General features: G+C 44.3%; 1 protein-coding gene across 2 annotated transcripts in view; it reads left to right on the top strand.

The window, feature by feature from the left end:
• The first annotated feature begins 648 nt into the window (after positions 1-648).
• EPS8 (EGFR pathway substrate 8, signaling adaptor) overlaps positions 649-14,258 on the top strand; it is a 229,909-nt gene continuing 216,299 nt past the window's right edge. For both annotated transcript variants that reach the window (XM_070754296.1, XM_070754291.1), the window contains exon 1: positions 649-1,066. The gene's annotated coding sequence lies outside the window, so the exon portion shown is untranslated. The remainder of the gene's footprint in view (positions 1,067-14,258) is intronic.

Below are 14,258 nucleotides of genomic sequence, written 5' to 3'. Positions count from 1 at the left end.
GCCCTTCCCAGGCACTGAATTATGAGTGTGGGCACTCGCACATGTGCAATAACGCACACACCCGCTCTTTCGGCCACTGAGGAAAAAAAGGTTCGCCATCGCTGGCTTAGTCACATTGCATCCTTTAAGCCAATTGTGGTTAAAAAAACAGAGTGTCATAAAATTAGAAAGCCCAGTTTCAGAAGAGCAGCTGAATGGGAACAAAGGACTTGTTACTCCCGGTTGTAGCCAGGGGTGGGCTACTGCCCGGACGGTGGGAAACACAGTGGGGTAGCGAAAATGGAGCTCCACCCCAGAGCACCCAATTTACAGTGGAAGATGTAGAACAAAAATGCATAAGGCACGCCCCACAGGGTGGTAGTAAAAATTTTGGTAGCCCTTCAACAGTTGTAACCTCTACAGGTGAGAGAAGGTAGTTCTGGCTTACTGCCGACTGGAATAGCCCATCTTGCTTAAGCCACGATTCGCATCTGCTCGAACACCCAGTAACAGCCCGGTTCACCCACAAGCCACCATCCACACCGTCTCTACAAACCACGCCGCCACCCCTCTTTTGCCAAAGGAAACCCCCGTTTCGTGTATTTATTACGGTATTTATTTGTAGGCCGCCCAACTCCCTCAAGGGCTCGTGCCGACGGCTCGAGCGAAGGGCCCAGGGAGCCGAGCAGCGCCGGGCGGGGAGGGGAATGCTCACCACGGGCCAGAGCGGCAGGCGCCACCCGGGCCTCGGCCGGCCTATCCTGCTCGAGCAAAGCCCAGGCGGGTCGCTAGAGGGAGACCGGCGCCGCCGAAAACCTTCGAGTTGTCGCCGCCGCCGCCGCTGAGGCAGAGGCGGGCACTTTGGAAGAAGGCGAAGCTGCACTTCGCTCACCCTGCGCGGCGGCGGCTTTTCCCGCTCGGCTCTCCCATGACCTGAGGGGGAAGAGAAAGGTTCTGCCGAGGCTCCCCAGCCGCACTTCCCGGGCCAGAAGCGGCCGGATTTGGTCAAGCCTCCCTCCGGTTTGGAGTCTCCCCCACCTCCAACCCCTTGTGGATGAACAGAAGCGGGAAAGGGGAGCCCAGAAAGGTAGGCAGGCGGCGGCGGCGGTGGCAGCTTCGGGGGTCTCCCCTATAAGCCTCCCCCCCACACACGCGAGACCGGCCCCCACGCGGGTGGAAGGGTGGCTTCCCGCACGGCGTGGTGGTAGTGGCGGCGAAGGGGAGCTGCGCGGAATCCTATGGTCCCATTTCCCCGGGCGAAGGTTGCTGGTGGTGGGGTGGGGGGCAAGGGTGGGGTGAACGCGTTTGTTGGGGATTCTCATCTAGGCTTTCGGGATGGAGGTAATCATTTTAAGGGTGGGCAAGATTGTGATTTTGTGTGTGTGTGTGTGTGTGTGTGAAGCCAGAATCTGTAGGAATCTGCTACCTGTGGCTTTTCTGTTCTGTAACCTGAGCATTCAGTTGCCACTCCTATCGCTGGTCCTCACAGCTGGATTTCCACTCACTTCCCCCATTATTATTATTGTTATTATTATTATTATTTATCACAGGATACAGTATAACACAGTGTATACTAAACAAATCTAATCATTTAAAAAAACTACATAAGCTAAAACCCCAGTATATTAAAATCAAACGTAGCCATGCATCACATTTTATTTATTATTATTTATTATTTATTATTTATTATTTATTATTTATTATTTATTATTATTTATTTATTATTATTTATTTATTATTTATTATTATTTATTTATTATTATTTATTTATTATTTATTATTATTTATTATTTATTTATTATTTATTGTTTTGGCAAGAAGGGCTTGGCTTTTGTGATGTGGCTTTTGCGTGACTTTCTCTCTTCTTGGACCCACTGGCCCTTTCATATTCCTTGCCAATTGGGTGGGCTGGATTTCGGTTTGGTCTAATCTTTCCCTGGCGTGGTTGATGAGGATGCACAACTAATCTAGGTTAGAATGGAGTGTTGAGGTTGGAATCCCCTCCTCCCACCAAACAGGTGGAGTTTTCCATAGTTTGTTCGGGGTTCCTTGGTTTTGGGGGAACTCTGGGTCATTACAGTTTGCAAGCCATGTTTTACAGCTTAAGTTATTGCCGATCGTGGTTTATTGAAAATTAAGGATGGGCACATAGTGCGGTTTTTGCAACCATATAAACTGGATCTCAAGGATGATGATGATGATGTCCCAGTGGTCCTTGGCACGCTGGGCGAAGTGCCAAAGGATCTCAGTGGACATTTGAAAACCATTGGAATTGACAAAATCTCCATCTGTCAACTGCAAAAGGCCACTTTACTGGGATTGGCACACTGGGATAGCAGCCCCAAGTCTGCAGAGAGGAGCAGCATGCAAATCTAATATAATAATATTATTATTATTATTATTATTATTATTATTATTATTATTATTATTACATAATTCGTCCCTACATCATGTAGTCCTAGGTGCTTGGAAAATGACCGACTGGTGTTGAAATACGAAATTCAGCATAGTGATCTCATTTGCTGTGTTGTATTGCTAATAATAATGATAATGATAATAAAATTAAAACAGCAGCAACAGAAGATTTGGAAGGGACCTTGGAGATCATCTAGTCCAACCCCCTGCTTAGGCAGGAAACCTACACCACTTTAGACAGATGGTTATCCAACATCATCTGCTGCTTCTTTCCTTACGATTTATATTAATATTGATTGTTTCCTGATTTCTTAAGAGTTGATTCTTGACAAATGTATATTTTCTTTTATGTACACTGAGAGCATAGGCACCAAAGACAAATTCCTTGTTTGTCCAATCACACTTGGCCAATAAAGAATTCTGTTCTGTTCTGGTTCTGTTCTGTTCTAGTCTATTCTTAAAAATGCTTCAATGTTGGAGCAGTCACAACTTCTGGAAGCAAGCTGTTCCACTAATTAAGTGTTCTAACTGGCAGGAAATTCCTCTTTGGTTCTAGGTTGCTTCTCTCCCTTTTTAGTTTCCACCCATTGCTTCTTGTCCTACCCTTTAGAGAATAGCCTGACTCCCTCTTTTTGTGGCAACCCCTGAGATATTGGAACACTGTTATCATGTCTCCGCTAGTCCTTCTTTTCATTAAACTGGACCTACCCAATTCCTGTAACCGTTCTTCTTATGCTTTATCCTCCAGTCCCCTAATCATCTTTGTTGCTCTTCTCTGTACTTGTTCTTGAGTCTCAACATCCTTTTTACATCATGGCAACCAAAACTGAATGCAGTATGGCTAAATATGTATCTATGTATGTATATGTATACGTATGGCTCAATATGAGAGTATCGCCCAGTTCAGAAACATTCTTCTGACTTTATTTGCTTATTAAATTTATATACCACCCATCTTCCTGTCGAGAGATTCTGAGTGACAAGTCCTGCTTCATTCAGCCAGTGTGCCACAAAACTGATGCTGGTTGTGTATTTACAGCACACAAAAGCTAGCCAACCTAGCTTTGCCCAATGTGAAATCCCCCTGAATAATTAGGTGATATTTTGGTGGGTTGTATAGATTAGAAAAATGGGTAGAATCCTATTTGTGCTGTTCAGATATGCTTTGGTGGAAACAGGGCCTGGAGATTTAATAATACTATTAATATTAATAATACTTTTGGCCTCTATTTATGGGTGAAGTGTTTGTGTTTTGTCTCCCATGTAAGGGTGTGTGATTAGGAAAGAAAAGAAAATCATCAATTGATAATATAATTGTATGTACAATAATTGGTATGTACAGATAATTGTCAGGACAATTGTATGTACGCTATAGCTTGATCCGTCGCTTAAAGCAGTGTTTCCCAACCTTGGCAACTTGAAGATATTTGGACATCAACTCCCAGAATTTCCCAGCCAGCATTCGCTGGCTGGGGAATTCTGGGAATTGGAGTCCAAATACCTTCAAGTTGCCACGGTTGGGAAACACTGCCTTAAAGCACCATATTATCTATCGCAATTGCTGAAATTGCACAGTGCCCTAAAACAATATTTCTCAACCTTAGCAACTGTAAGATTTGTGGGCTTCAATTTCCAAAATTCCCACAACAGTTCTATATATGAGGACATTTTGTAGTGCTATTGTACCTTTGAATGGTCGCTGAATGAATAATTGTAAGATGAAGACTAACTATATTAGACTTTGCCCGCATGAGCAGCAGAACAGCCTTAACAATAGAAATATATTGTATAGACCAGTGATGGTGAATCTATGGCACAGGTGCCACAGGTGGTTTCAACATGCATGTGTGTGCCAGCCAGCTGGTTTTTGGCTCACACAGAGGCTCTGGGAGGGCATTTTTGGTTTCCAGAGAGCCTCCAGGAGGATGGGGAAGGGCGTTTTTACCCTCCCCTGGCTCCAGGGAAGCCTTTGGATTCTGGGGAGGGTGAAACATGAGCTTACTGGGCCTACCAGAAGTTGGGAAACAGGCCATTTTCGGCCTCCAGAAGGCCTCCAGGTGGCAGGGGAAGCTGTTTTCACCCTCCCCAGGCATGGAATTATGGGTGTGGGCACTCACGCATGCACAACCGCATATGCCCACACTCTTTCAGCACCCGAGGAAAGGAAGGTTCGCTATCACTGGTATAGAATGTCCATTTATACAGGGAGTCCTCAACTTACAACGGGTCACTTAGGGACCATTCAAAGTTACAACGCCACTGAAAAAGGTGACCTTTTTCACCCCTGTGACCTTTGAGGCATGTCCGCAATCACGTGATCGAAATTCAGATGCTTGGCAATTTGACAACTCGTGCCTGTTGCTGTGTCCCCAGGTCACTTTTGCAACCTTTTGACAGGCAACGTCAGTGGGGAAGCCAGATTCACTTAACAACCATGTTACTAACTTATCAACTGATGTGATTCACTTAACCAATGTGGCAAAGAACGTCATAATTTTTTTTATTTTTTTATTTATTCATTTATTCATTTATTCATTCATTCATTCATTCATTCATTCATTCATTCATTCATTCATTCATTCACTCATTCATTTTGTCCAATACATAAATACATAGGAAGAAAAATAGACATGTAGTAATATATAATAATAATAATAATAATAATAATAATAATAATAATTTATTAGATTTGTATGCCGCCCCTCTCCGAAGACTCGGGGCGGCTCACAACAAGCGATAAAACAATATTGTACAGTACAGGCACAAATCTAATATTAAGAAAAAACTAAAAACCCTATCAATTTAAAAAACCAAACAGCACATACATACCAAACATAAATTATAATAAGCCTGGGGGAAAGGTGTCTCAAATCCCCCATGCCTGGCGGTATAGATGGGTTTTAAGTAGTTTACGGAAGACAAGGAGGGTGGGAGCAGTTCTAATCTCCGGGGGGAGTTGATTCCAGAGGGCCGGGGCCGCCACAGAGAAGGCTCTTCCCCTGGGGCCCGCCAGACGACATTGTTTAGTCGACGGGACCCGGAGAAGGCCAACCCGTGTGGTTCTTCCAAGCTCCTATTTTCGCTGGCAAAGGGTTGCAGGAGGCTGTCACAGTCGAAAACAGAGTCCGGGAGCCCGTTTTCGCTGGCAGAGCACTCGATATGGTTGGGCAGCAGGCAGGACGGGGTGTAACACATTTCCACTGGTGGAAATGAAGCTGTGTGCCCAGCTCCAGCTGACTATACCCCCCTCCCATCCTCCCCCTCGGAAAGCGGCCAGCACTGGCAGGAGTTGCAGGGGGCCAATTTCCTCCCCCCTCTTTTCTCAACAGCTGATCGGCATCCGTTCGCCTAGCTACCCCGCCTGAGGCAGGGGGCGACCCAGGAAGGAGAGCATGGTAAACGCGAAGCAAATTGTCACTCCAGAGAGCAACACTGATGAGGTTGTAAGTCGAAGACTTAACCATTCACTTGAACAATGATGATTGTTCAAGCCACTCCCACGTGGTCACATGGCCGGCAAGCCACTCCTACCCAGTCACCTGACCATCAAGCCACGCCAACAAAATAAGCCACACCCACAGTGTGGCAGTAAAAATTTTGGCTGCCCATTACTGGCCACAGGTGCCCTGACACGAGTGATGTCGAACTGTTCACACCTCCTGGCCACGCCCCCCCAAATAAAACACAACCCTGATGTGGCCCTCAATGAAATCGAGTTTGACACCCCGATAATAGAGCATGCATTGATTGAGTCTACAAAGTAGTGTTTCTCAACCTTAGCCTCCCAGAATACCCAAGGGTAGCTTAAGTTTTCTGGGAGTTGAAGTCCACAAGTCTTAAAGTTTGCCAAGTTAGTTGGGGGAAAGATCAAAAGCAACATGGGAAAATATTATTTTACTGAAAGAGTAGTAGATCCTTGGAACAAGCTTCCAGCAGACTGCTCTGTCTCTGGTAGACTCCTCCCAAAAATTCACAGGTACAAATTTCAGACACACACACGTTTGAAAATTCAAAACAATGTTCTTTATAATGAAAATTCACTTAAAACAAGCCCTCTTTTGGTATAGCCAAGAGCACTCGTCTCCAAACAAACTGGTAATTTGTACAAGTCCCTTATCAGTTCTGTGATACTTAGCTTGCAGCTGTGAGGCAATTCACAGTCCTTCTTCTTTCACAAAGTGAAACACACTTTGCTCTGGTTTAGTTTCAAAGTGGGGAAAAATCAGCACACAAAAAGTCAAAGTCAGTAAAGCAGTCACGAAACACAAAGATCAGATAATCCTCCACAATGGCCAAACCCACAGGCTGCTATTTATAGCAGCCTCACTAATCACCACAGCCCCACCCAACTACAGGTGGCCTCATTTTCTTTGATAATAATCTCTCAGTTGTGGTTGCCTATGCATCGCTCTCCGCATGCGTGGCTGTATCATTAACTCTTGTTCTGAATCCAAGGAGGAGCTAGATAATTGATCTCCTGAGCTGTCTGCCACACTCTCCTCCTCCCTGTCACTCATGTCTTCTTGGTCACAGGAGCCTTCATCAGCAGATTCCACCGGGGACAAAACAGGCCTGCAGCATGTGGATGTCTCCCCCACATCCACATTCCTTGGGGCAGGAGCTGGGCCAGAGCTAACCACAACACAGACGTGGTTGATAAATCCACAGTAGCTGAATTTAAACATGCCTGGGATAAACATCTATCCATCCTAAGATAAAATACAGGAAATAGTATAAGGGCAGACTAGATGGACCATCAGGTCTTTTTCTGCCGTCAGTCTTCTATGTTTCTAAGTTTGAAGACCTCTGTTCCAGAGCCAGCAGGCTCCTCCATCATGGTCAGAGAAATGAATGTCTTGCTTTTAAGTGGCATTGACTGTAGCTTTTAAAAAATAAAAGAAACCTGAGCTACGGCCACACGTGAAGGAAACGAATTTATTTTCAGAAGCAATTAGGATGCATTGTCTTAACAAGGTCTGCCCTTATCGAAGCATTCACCTGGCCTTTTGGAAATTCAATATTTCTGTCATTCACACTGACTTCCCTGGGAGGTGGGAGAAATTGAATCTAGGCGTGGGCCTATCTTGAGTGTCCATGTACACAGTGTCTCCATATGAATGAGAACAACAAACCCTAATTCTCTTGCCAAAATAAACAGTCACATAATTGGTTTGGTCTCACCTCAGTATACTATGTACACACAGTCCACGGTGTTTATAGATCAGTTTCTAGCAGTGTTGTATAAACCTGGCCTATTGCATTTAATTCCGGAAAATGTGGTTCAGCAAACCACGGCATAATTTTCTCTGTGAACTCAGCCTGTATCACTGTTGTTCAAGTTCAGTGTCCCAATTACTACCCCACTTTTTTAGGAGTACAGTGATCCCTCGATTTTCGCGGGTTCAAACTTCGCGAAACGGCTATACCACGGTTTTTCAAAAAATATTAATTAAAAAATACTCCGCGGTTTTTTCCCCTATACCACGGTTTTTCCCACCCGATGACGTCATACGTCATCACCAAGAGTCATTTCTCTCTCTCTTTCTATTTCCTGTCATTCTCAACTTCAATCATTTTCTCATTTCTCTTTTTTTCTCTCCCCTTTTTTCTATCATTTCTCTCTCTCGCTACCTTCCACTCTCCCCCCTCTTGCTCTCTCTCTCTCTCTCTTTCTCCCTCTCTCTCTCCCTCTCTCCTTTATATCTCACTCTGTCTGTTGCTCTCTCTCTGTGAGAACGCCTGCTCCGCCTCTCCTGCAGCCCCCTTGCTGACAGCTGGGACGAAAGCACTCTCAGCTAAGGGATTGCGAGAGGGGCGGGACGGGCATTCTCAAAGCGCTCAGAGCGGCTAGCGGCCGAATGAGGAGGACAAGAAGCCTTAGCCGCCAGCGCTGCTGCAGGAGGACTCGTGCCCCAAGAAAGCTGGTGCGAGGGGTGGATCGGGTGGGCGTGGGGGTAGCGGCGAGGGGGCCGGAGGCGCTGGGGGCGTGGGGGCGGCCGACATTCAAAACAATTTTTGCCGGCCTCCGCAGTTTCGTCGCTCCCCACCCCCAACTTCAAGCCCGGCTCCTTGCGCGGCCCTGGAAAAGGGTGCTTGGGGGTAGTTTTTGGCTGTCCATAGCCAAAAATGGTATTTTTACTTCCGCATCTCTACTTTGGGGAAATTCGACTTTCGCGGGCAGTCTGGGAACGCAACCCCCACGAAAATCGAGGGATCACTGAAGTTCGCACATGGCACAAATATATAAAGTACCATATTTTTCAGACTATAAGATACACATCCCGCCCCACTCAAAATGGAAATGTCTGTGTGTCTTATAGAGCGAATGTTGTTGAAGCCCTGCCACCCACTGGCCCCCCACCCTTGGCTTGTGTTGTTTCTTTGCTTTCCCTTCCATAGTACAGTGATGCCTCGTCTTACAAACGCCTCGTCATACAAACTTTTCGAGATACAAACCCGGGATTTAAGATTTTTTTGCCTCTTCTTACAAACTATTTTCACCTTACAAACCCACCACCGCAGCTGGGATGCCCCGCCTCCGGACTTCCGTTGCCAGTGAAGCACCCATTTTTGTGCTGCTGGGATTCTCCTGAGGCTCCCCACCATGGGAAACCCCACCTCCGGACTTCCGTGTTTTTGTGATGCTGCAGGGGAATCACAGCAGGGGAATCACAGCAGCGCAAAAATGGGCGCTTCGCTGGCAATGGAAGTCCGGAGGTGGGGTTTCCCAGCGAGGGGAGCCTCAGTGAAATCGCAGCATCACACAAACACGGAAGTCTGGAGGTGGGGTTTCCCATGGAGTACAAAAATGGGCGCTTCAGCTGGCAAAAGGGGTGAATTTGGGGCTTGCACACATTAATCGTTTTTCCATTGATTCCTATGGGAAACATTGTTTCGTCTTACAAACTTTTCACCTTAAGAACCTCGTCCCGGAACCAATTAAGTTTGTAAGACAAGGTATCACTTACACAAACTGGACTATTGTCATTTGTGGACCACAGCTTGTGACTTAGCGTGCTGTGTCACCCCATCCAGTGTGTTTCATTCAACCAAGCGTGATTAAGAGTAAAATAATCTAGGTATAGAAAGTGCTATGACATAGATCCTTCACACTTTCTCAACCCCTTCTGCTGATGGCCCAGGATGACTTCTTCTTTTATTGGAAACAGTGTAGTCCATAGTACATCTGTCCAGACCAGTCTTTCTCAACCTTGGCAACCTTAAGATGTGCGTAAATTGACGCATTTCAAAGTTGCCAAGATTAAGAAACATTGGTCTAGACCAGAGGTCTTCAAACTTAGCAAATTACGTCCCTTTGAGTCAGTGTTCATTCTTGGCGATTTTCTGGACAAGTCCTTGCAGTATTCTTGGCAAGACTTTGGAAGTGGTTTGTCCTTGTCTTCTTTTTCCTAGGACTGAGTAAGAAGGATTGACACAAGGTCAACCAGCTGGCTTCATGCCTAAAGTGAGTTGACTCACAGTCTTCAAGTTTCTGGGCTGTTTCCTTAACCTAGGCATCCCCAAACTTTGCAACTTTTAAGACTTCTGGTTTTCAACTTCTAGAGATTGGCTGGAGAATTGTGGGAGTTGAAGTCCACAAGTCTTAAAGTTCCCAAGTTTGAGGACCCCTGGTCTTGACTTTTTTAGTTGGAAAATAGTAGAGTACACTTCACAGCTTCTCTACCCAACTGATTTTTCAGGGAATGTTTTGAGCTGGTTTGAGATCCTCTGAATTTGACAGTACCAGGTTTGGGAGCTTTTAGGGACCCAAAACAGACTTTTCTGCATCAATAGATTCATTTTCACTCCAAATTCTTCATCCAGGAAAAGTCCTGAAGAGTATGCGGTATGCACATAACATATTGTGAAGTTCTTGGTGTGTTCTGAGCTCAGTTGTTTCACTTTGCATATGTTTCTTTACCCAATTAGTTAACATCAGTTATGGGTGACTGTGGAAGTGCAACAAGTCCCACAGTTACACTCGTGGTGTTAAATAGTTGGGTAACAAAACATCTGCAGAAAAACAACAAGTTGGGGGAAAGATCAAAAGCAACATGAGAAAATATTATTTTACTGAAAGAGTAGTAGATCCTTGGAACAAACTTCCAGCAGACGTGGTAGATAAATCCACAGTAACTGAATTTAAACATGCCTGGGATAAACATATATCCATCCTAAGGTAAAATACAGAAAATAATATAAGGGCAGACTAGATGGACCATGAGGTCTTTTTCTGCCGTCAGACTTCTATGTTTCTATGTTTCTAACCAAGCTCTGAGAATATCGAGAACTTCACATTTCTACCCTAAGCTGTAAATATTCTCTTGTATTGGAATATAATGGATTCGGCTGACAGCTCTAACCTTCCAAATACAGTGGAACCTCTACTTAAGAACTTAATTTGTTCTGTGACCAGGTTCTTAAGTAGAAATGTTTGTAAGAAGAAGCCATTTTTCCCATAGGAATCAATGTAAAAGCAAATAATGCATGCAAACCCATTAGGAAAGAAATAAAAGCTCCGAATTTGTGTGGGAGGAGGAGGAAGAGGAAGAGGAGGACAGTCACTGTTGAAGGAAGAAGGTGAGGTGAGCATGCGCCTCCCATACAGAGGAGGTTTGAGGAGAGGGTAGTCTTGTCTTATCAACAAAGCCTACAGCCGTGGCAGATGCCAGAGTCTGAATGCAACTGGGCCTTTTCATGCCGCCAGCCTCCCTATCAGTCCAGCCCAGCAGCATTGGATGAATGTGGCTTGTCCGAAAAAGCAGATGAGTTTGTCAGTGGCCATAAATAGCACTTTTGTTCCCTGTTTGTATGTGGCAAGTAATGTTTTTCTTACTTTAGAAATAGATTCTTTTGTGATGGGGAATAGTATCGGTCACTTTGTGTGCTTATGGGTCTTCACTTGTTTCTCCAAACTATTTCTATTAAAATTGCAGAGATCTAATCCAAAAGACTGTTGGTTATAACAACCTGCCATTCCAGTGATGCAAATAAAGAGATAGGGCAGAAATTTGACTGTGGTAAACCAAAACTGATGTTCAACCTAAAAGCCAGATTTGCAGGTCATTCCTCATATAAAACTTTTAAAAGTGGCTTTCAACGTCCCTCTTAAAACTGAATGGTGAAGTGTAATGTCTATGTAACAGGAGGAGAAAACCAAACTTGGATTTATATTTTATCTAAACTTATGCACATTAAATATGGAGGATGTTCTTACCTCCCCTTCTATTAAACCAAGTTTGGTTCTGCACTGCTAACCTATTTGCTTATACAGTGATACCTCGTCTTATGAACCTCTCGTCATACAAACTTTTCGAGATACGAACCTGGGGTTTAAGATTTTTTGGCCTCTTCTTCCAAACTATTTTCACTTTACAAACCCAAGCCGCCGCCGCCGGTAAACCCCACCTCCGGACTCCCGTTTTTGCGCTGCTGGGATTCCCCTGCTGGGATTCCCCTGCAGCATCACAAAAACACAGAATCCAGAGGTGGTATTTCCTAGGGAGGGGAGCCTCAGGGGAATCCCAGCAGCGCAAAACAGGCGCTTCGCTGGCAACGGAAGTCCGGAGGTGAGGTTTCCCAGTGAGGGGAGCTTCAGTGAAATCCCAGCATTGCAAAAACATGGAATTCCGGAGGTGGGGTTTCCCATGGAGGGGAGCCTCAGGGGAATCCCAGCAGTGCAAAAATGGGCGCTTCGGCTGGCAAAAGGGGTGAGTTTTGGGCTTGCACGCATTAATCACTTTTCCATTGATTCCTATGGGAAACATTGTTTTGTCTTATGAACTTTTCACCTTACGAACCTCGTCCCGGAACCAATTAAGTTCATAAGACAAGGTATCATTTTACTGGTTTAGCTCACATTGTAGAGTGCTCTTAGTTTCTCACCCTAAAACTTATTTATTTATTTATTGTATTTATATGGTACTCATTCCGAAACGGACTCAGAATGGCTAACAACAGTCATAAATACAACAATAGGAAAAAGCCAATAAAAATACAACAATAAAATCAACAATATAATAAAAATGATAATATCATCTAATTCCAGGCCTGCCGGAAAAGCCAGGTCAACAGCTTTCTGGAAGACCAGTAGGGAGGAGACAGTGCGAATCTCTGGGGCTGTTAATTCCACAAGGTCGGAGCCACCACAGAAAAGGCTCTTCCCCGAGCTCCCGCCAACTGTCATGAAACTTGAAACCCTGGGCAAGAAACAAGAAAAAAAAAGATACACATCAAATACAAAGTTATGTCTTTGGAACAGTTATCACTGTTGACCTACGAACAATGGAACTTGAGTTGATTTTCAACCAAGTCAGAACTGGTTATTTGTGTTTCTGAAGTCATCAGAAATATTAAATAGAGAGGAACAAGGAAGAATATAGTTGAAGTCAGCTTACAATAAAAGGCGGTCCTGAAAATCATGGGTTGGTGCAGGATGCAAATCAGAACACTAGTCTTTGAGCTACCTATTATGGTTTGTAAATCATGATTTATGACTCAGTTTAATGTGTGAACTCCCCCCTCTTTAACATATCGCTCTATGACAATTTGTGTTAATTTGTGCTTGCTCTAGCATGTTATATGTATGTATTAGTCTTTATTTAATACTATGCCAGTGCTAAGACATTGTTGGTCATCTAGGTCACTTGGCTTGGCAGGTATATAATAAATTGAATCACAACATGACTTTTGACTTAACATGGATGTATGAACCCAACCAATGCTGTGTATTCAATACATCTTTTTAAAAATAATTACATATTAGCATACACCGTGAATCATATACTTTTGTGCTTGTTCATAATGTGCTTTGAACTGCAAGTGAGATCTGGCATGAATCTTGAGAAAATTATACGTTGGGGAGAATTTTTTACCATAGCCAATTTCTCTTGATAAGTTCTTACATGAGGATTTCCCCCTTGTATTGGAGAAGATTTTTGTCATGTTATGCCCTTTGTGGTCCCTGTATCATTGGAACATTGAACAGTCACTAAACAAATTAAACATGAATCAACAGTGTGAAGCAGCTGCAAAAAAGACAAACACAATCCTGGGATGTTGGTTATGACCTTTAAAGCCCTACATGGCATTGGAGCAGAGTACCTCCGGAATCGCCTGCTACCGCACGAATCCCAGCGACCGATAAGGTCCCACAGAGTTGGCCTTCTCCGGGTCCCGTCGACTAAACAATGCCGTCTGGTGGGCCCTAAGGGAAGAGCCTTCTCTGTGGCGGCCCCGGCCCTCTGGAATCAACTCCCCCCAGAGATTAGAACTGCTCCCACCCTCCTTGTCTTTCGTAAACTACTCAAGACCAACCTATACCGCCAGGCATGGGGGAATTGAGACATCTTTCCCCCAGGCTCCTTATACCGTAATTTATGTTTGGTATGTATGTGTTGTTTGGTTTTAATATGATAGGGTTTTAGTTATTTCTTTTAATATTAGATTTGTGCCACTATAATATTGTTTTTATCATTGTTGTGAGCCGCCCCGAGCCTTCGGAGAGGGGTGGCATACAAATCTAATATATTATTATTGTTGTTGTTGTTGTTGTTGTTGTTATTATTATTATTATTATTATTATTATTATTATTATCAAGAGGAGCATAGAATCTCGTGAAGTAATTATTCCTCTCTACAGTACATTGGTACGACCACACTTGGAATACTGTGTTCAGTTCTGGGGGCCCCAATTTAAAAAAGGACATTGATAAACTAGAGCAAGTTCAAAGGAGAGTTACAAGGATGGTGAGTGGCCTGGAAACCAGGTCCTATGAGGAACTGTTAAAGGATCTAGGGATGTTTAGTCTGCAAAGGAGAAGACTGAGAGGAGACTTGATAGCTGTCTACAAATATCTGAAGGG

The sequence above is a fragment of the Erythrolamprus reginae genome, chromosome 6 (assembly GCF_031021105.1).
Source record: "Erythrolamprus reginae isolate rEryReg1 chromosome 6, rEryReg1.hap1, whole genome shotgun sequence".
Lineage (NCBI taxonomy): Eukaryota > Metazoa > Chordata > Lepidosauria > Squamata > Dipsadidae > Erythrolamprus > Erythrolamprus reginae.
Note: the sequence above shows the minus strand (reverse complement) of the source record. Positions and strands in the feature narration are given on the sequence as shown.